Source organism: Hyalella azteca, unplaced genomic scaffold, assembly GCF_000764305.2.
Source record: "Hyalella azteca isolate HAZT.00-mixed unplaced genomic scaffold, Hazt_2.0.2 contig8251, whole genome shotgun sequence".
Lineage (NCBI taxonomy): Eukaryota > Metazoa > Arthropoda > Malacostraca > Amphipoda > Hyalellidae > Hyalella > Hyalella azteca.
The window spans coordinates 55333-61332 of record NW_025938349.1 but is presented as its reverse complement, the minus strand read 5'-3'; positions in this window follow the sequence as shown (position 1 = coordinate 61332).

Sequence of the window (6000 nt, the reverse complement as noted above, 5' to 3'; positions counted from 1 at the left end):
TGAATAAGATACGTGCCATTCGGATGACGGCCTTGCACTTACGTACACACATACGGAAACACCAGAAGTGTTGAATGTGTTTGCTTCATACATACACCTCAGGCGACCATGCAGACACCTCCGTGAACTGCTGTCTCGTCTGGCCAGTCACGGGGACAGACGAAATTCCACTTTTTATTCTTGACCACTGGTCCCGACCTCACGGGGGTATAGTTGTTTCAATAAACCTTTTTGACAGATGATATTTTACTTGCTGATAATTTTAGTTGATGAAAAGAATCGGATCACTTGTATAGTTTTGGTTAAGATCTTAGCTAGTGGGAAAAAAATAAAGTTTTTTTCCGCGTTAGTTTAAATGAACAGAGTTGGTATGACTTCCTCACACTGAATCGCTTGAGCCTAGTGACCCAGGTTTAAATCGCATTTTATTTGGCCTTATCTTCAACCTCGTTGTATGCATTAATAACAAGCGCACCTAATGTATAGCCCATGAGAAAAATCAGAACTCCTAATCGTAAACATTTTCTATTACACCGATTCTCAGTACAAAATGTAATCTTGGTACGCCGTTTTTCAGGTCCATGCAACGCCACAAGAAATTTCGCGATTCATGTTAAAGAAATGACAACAGTTATGATGTTAGTAACCACCGTTTTTGTTCAATTATTATCTAATGTCAACCAATAAACTAATATCAGATAATTTTTGTGCAGCTGAATGTTTTCGAAACCATTTAGATGCCGATAAGTGTAAATAATTGAGTTATTTAAACTTCCACCTATCCTCATGTCCTAATTTGTATCAATAACTTTAATGATTTACGGGATTATTAAAGTGACTAAAATAATAATAGAGAATATACTCTTTCTGTTTAGGTACATTAACAACCCGGATGTATATAAAGTGAGCTAAAGAGCTCGGCTTAACATTTATGTTTCACTTACCGGAAGTTACATCGTAATTTGAGATGCGGCCCGAAGCAAAGTTCTGGTGTGACTCTAACATGAAGTGTCGTAGCTAAAGTTCATTGAAAAGTAACTGTGATCACATCAAATCATTTTCGTTGTTCATTATCCGCATCTATCCAATAGCCGGAAAATTTAACCCCTAAATTTACTTTCAAAATTGACCAGAACTCAGGTTTATTGCATGAACAAACTTTAACACTTTTTACAATTTCATAATTGATAACTTCGATGAATGAGACAAAAATAAGAGTCCAGCAAGGATCGACATGCTTGCGTTCGCTTGACGTGACGGCGCTGAACAGGTTTGGTGTGATCATAATATTTAAATACGCTTACAGTACAGACTACAGATATTTAAAGAATACTTAATTGGACTCCGGCTCGCATCCTGTGCTTGAATGAACTTGACCATATGAATATTAAGTTTTATGTCGGCCGAACGCTGGCACGTCAACGATTGGGTCCAGCCGAGCTATATTTTTTTGTCCACGCATCGTAGAAGTTCACAGTTTTATACCTGACTAATTTGTCCTGTAATATTTTTCATGAGTGAGATCATTGTGAGGCATTGCAAAACAGGGAGGAAAAGATAAGGACAAAAATATAATTTGATTTTTAAATTGGTAATTGCAAAACTAACTAAAGATGTGAAAATCGTTTCCATATGGATAAACTTTGAGGTACAAGTAATACCATGTACGCGCTAGAACAACCTCTATAAATTTACGAAACAAGGCTCCAAACGCACTCATATTAAAAATGACAAGTCCCTGCTACTATGAGGGACCACAAAGTGGTAGTCGAGCAAAAAAATGGGAAAACCCGTGTCTAAGCATTCTAGATTGACGGGGTTCATATACACCTTTAATTCCTTAGTTAGGATATTTTAATAATTGGGCACCGAAGACCCTTCCACCCCCAGCAGGTTAGATGTTTCTCTATTATTATCAGCCACCGTCGCTCTCGGAGGCATCGCCGCCTGGCCTGCAGCAGCCACCAAAGAGCCGCCGCAATTAAGAATGCGGTGAATCTCTTCCCCTTCTGCAGGAGTGGCGCCTCACTCCTGCCCCGCTCCTGGGGGTCACCCCGGACCATCACTGAGAACAGATCCCAGCTACTGGGGTCACCAGAGCCTCGCCAGTCCGACATGTCTTAGACCGACACGGAAGAGCATTCCATGAGCCTTCGGAGACCAACCATTTTGTTAAAGATTTTTAGTTCTATCGAAATTTCAAAGAAAATCGATGATGACGGCGAAATTTAACTAAAAATTAATTGGCTAAATTGGCTGGGCTCAGAAGGCTCATGGAAAGCCCTTCCTTGTCGGTGCAAAGCATGTCTTTGACCAGACTTTATATAGTCCGGTATCGTGGATCCGCAATGGGACAAACCCCTATATTTGGCATCTCCAAACAGCAGACAACATTATGGTCAATGTAGGGTACATAGGGCGAGGAACAATCGTCGTTCTCGCTCAAAAAAATTTAATCCAATTAATTCTGAAACTAAAGCCATTCGAATTGAAGAAAAAATCATTTAGAATTGTTACTTACTAGGTGAACAATAAATTGTAGGTAAATTTGTCTGCTGGCTTGATCGGAGGGCGTATTCAAAGATACTGGCTGACCAAAAATGAATCTGGCCACCACGGACGCACACGACCAACAATACGCGCAGCAATAGCTCAAGTTCAACGCTCTAATACCTCCTGCACTTCACTATCTTTGTTCACAGCGGGCCATTTATTTCTTCCGTCAGTAAAGGAATCGAGAGCATTTCTTAACTTAATCTAGAATCGAAAATAATTGCAACTAACAAGAATAATCCTCTAAAATTCCACTGAATAATACATAGAACTAAAACAAAGTTTCTTGCTCGACAATTCTAAGAAAGTAATGACCCAGACACGCTGTCACGTAAATGTTGTGTTTTTCAGCGAGGACTTCAATTCTACAATCCGGAATTTAGCTGTTCGGATTGCCGTGCGGACGATGTGGTATCTATAGTTATAGTATCAAGCATATCTATACTCGAGGTACAATAAGCTATAAGTGTCCGTCTCAATGACTAACGGAGGCAATAAGTAACGGTTAAATACAAAGACTTGGAAGCTCACTACTTCTGTGAATTCAAAATGGGATTTCAGTTTTGAAAGATAAAGAAGATTCTGATCGCAATAGAAGCTGCGAGGCGTGCCTTTTAATCTTACTTACCGATAAACTTACCGATCCGTTGCCATTTAAAGGCCATTAAAAACGAATCTTTGAAAGTTGTAGGATAAAAATTTGCTCTTGATTCAGTGTAAAAATGATATGCATTGAGAAAAATAATTTCTAAATCTACTTGCCTGCGACTACGCTGAAATAACTGATCTTGATCATTGGCGGTCATCTAGGTTCAACATTTGTTGAATTCTACTAACTCTGTTGAATTGTTGAAAGAAGCATAGATAAAGCCTGAGTTTTACAGTAAATCTTCCGTGGACATCGTTGTTGTTATTCGGGAGTCCAGGGTTGCCATAAGGGCTAAAAAACGGCCAAGTCCAGCAACAAAAAAGGTCAAAAAGGCCAGAGAGTCACTATAAACTAGTATATTTGTAGGTTCCGGTGCAAAAATACCGCTTTCCTTTTGTCCACACTTTTTAAAATATAATAAGGAAGTACCGCCATCGTGAATTTTTTTGCCGGCCGGCGTAATTGGATGAAATAAAATCGCGGCGTTTCTCCGAAAAAAGACCAGCTGGCAACCCAGTTCGGTACGAAAAACATTGTTGTTGTTGTTGTTGTTGCGATGCCACTAGAAACGTGTGGGAAAAAACGGGAAATGACACAGAGTGGGCAGGAAGGAAGGAGAAATGGAAAAGACAGGAGATGAAAGTGGCGCATAGCGCAGAGCTGGGTTGATTGTTGGTGTGTGGGGTTTGATTGCTGTGGGCGAGGGGTGGGGAGGGAACCCGTCTGGGATTTGGATGGTTTACACGCGTAAAAAGAAGGGTGAATCATGGTTCAATATTTTCATGTTCAAATTTTTCGAAAATGGAGATGCTTTATCCACTACATTCGCACGCGTTTTTTTTTTATTTTTAAAATTTATAAATTATATAAAATATAAAGAAAAACTTTAAAAATTTTTAAAGAGCTCTGGAACTTATCTTGATGTGGAAGCGAAGTTAACAAAAGAATTCAGATAAAATCGCACGTTGCCCTTCCTTGACACACAAGTGCAATATGAGGAAAATTCTTTTGTAGCTTAACTTTTGCGGGAGCCTACAGGCGTCGGAATTGTGCTGAGTGAAGTAAGTTAATGTGAACAGCGCTTATGAACTAGCACCATACGCCCTTGTATACAACGAGCATACAATACTTGTGCTCGTATACAACGAGCATACAATACTTGTGTTGGTAAACAACGAGCATACAATACTAGTGCTTGTAAACAACGAGCATACAATACTTGTGCTCGCGCTAATGGTCTCAATATCAAGCTTCGAACCTGCAAACAAATTCTAATGAGCGATTGGCATGCGAGCAAAAAATCTTCATAAAATTCTAAATTATTGAGAGTTTCAAAATCGAACTGACAGCAAGCCAGCGCTAAATGGAAACATCAAGACCATATACTACCAAAATAAGATAAACAGTGTCTAAATGATGCGAGAATCTTACAGTCTATCGGACTAAATACCTGTAACATCTGTAGCTCCATAATAGGAAACTAACCGAATCAAACATGATAAACTGTGTACGAAGGCCTGCACATAAATATATATGTCAAAAATTTGCATCATTGTCAAGCCCTAAGGACGTGATTCACTGACATATGCCAATGTAATGATTCTTTGGAAATACAAAAGGCATAATTTCAACATAATCTAAAGTTAGATATGGACAGCTGAAAATATGATGATTAGATATGGACGGCTGAAAACTTCTAAAAAGGAAATTAGCGTCAACACCGCACCTGTTGCTTTGTTCCGAGGAGGCCGCTCCGCCTTCGCCTTGCACATTGCACATGCTCATGCACTGGATGCGTTGGAACTTAGCCCGTGTTATGCTGAAAGCAACTGCAATGCCAACAACAAACCTTGGTGCAGGGCTGAAGTTCAGAGGCGGGCTTCGGAGGTTAGGTATTTTTCTGCTTCCTGATCGCGGAATAAAATTTAGATCGTTCGATTTGGATGTGGATCAATAATTTCATTTGTAGACATTTCAGTTAAATAATGGGGAAGACTAAAATATTCCACTTTAAAGGTTATGTTAGGCTTTGATTGTGATTGTTATTCCGATTACTGCACATATGCTCGTCTTAAACATCATTCGCGCATTTAATTGCCTTGTCGAAGCCTTTTGTCGCGCTCGAAATTAGCTCATGCCATCTTTTCACATGGAGAGACATTTTTCATTTTAAAATTGTAGAGATTCAAGTTAGTACTCAACTATGGTCTAAGTATAATAATATTAATAAATTATGTTTCACGGCTTCTTGTGGACAAGAAAAAAAATACGTGAAAATTTACTATGCACGCACAGAATTTTATATGAAAATACCAGCAAGTTAGCTCGGTCTCGACCTGAATCTATATAATCCCTGCAATTTTGGAATATGTTTCCCCGAATTTCGTTGTCCCGCATCCCCTTCATAATAATAATATTAATAATGCAAAAAAGTAGGATCCACTCATTCCTTTTAAGCGAACAACGATCGAGTTTACAATGCAATTCGTGTTCAACTTTGTGCAGATATTTAAAGATGCATTTCGGCAGCAGAGTAAATGCTTTCTAACTCTTAACGAGTAATTAACGTGGCGTCAAGTTGTTCGGACAAAATATGGAATGTGGCGCATCCGAAAATTCTTCAAATGAAAATGTCCAGAAAACAGCAACTTCATAGTAGTGGTCGATTAACCTACCATTTTTTTCCAGAAATCTCTTTGATTATCTCATGTTTTCTTACATTGGTTTATTTTTGCATCTTTACATTTCGTTCCGTTTGTAACAATAACTGCATATAGAAAAGTACTGTTATATGGCAA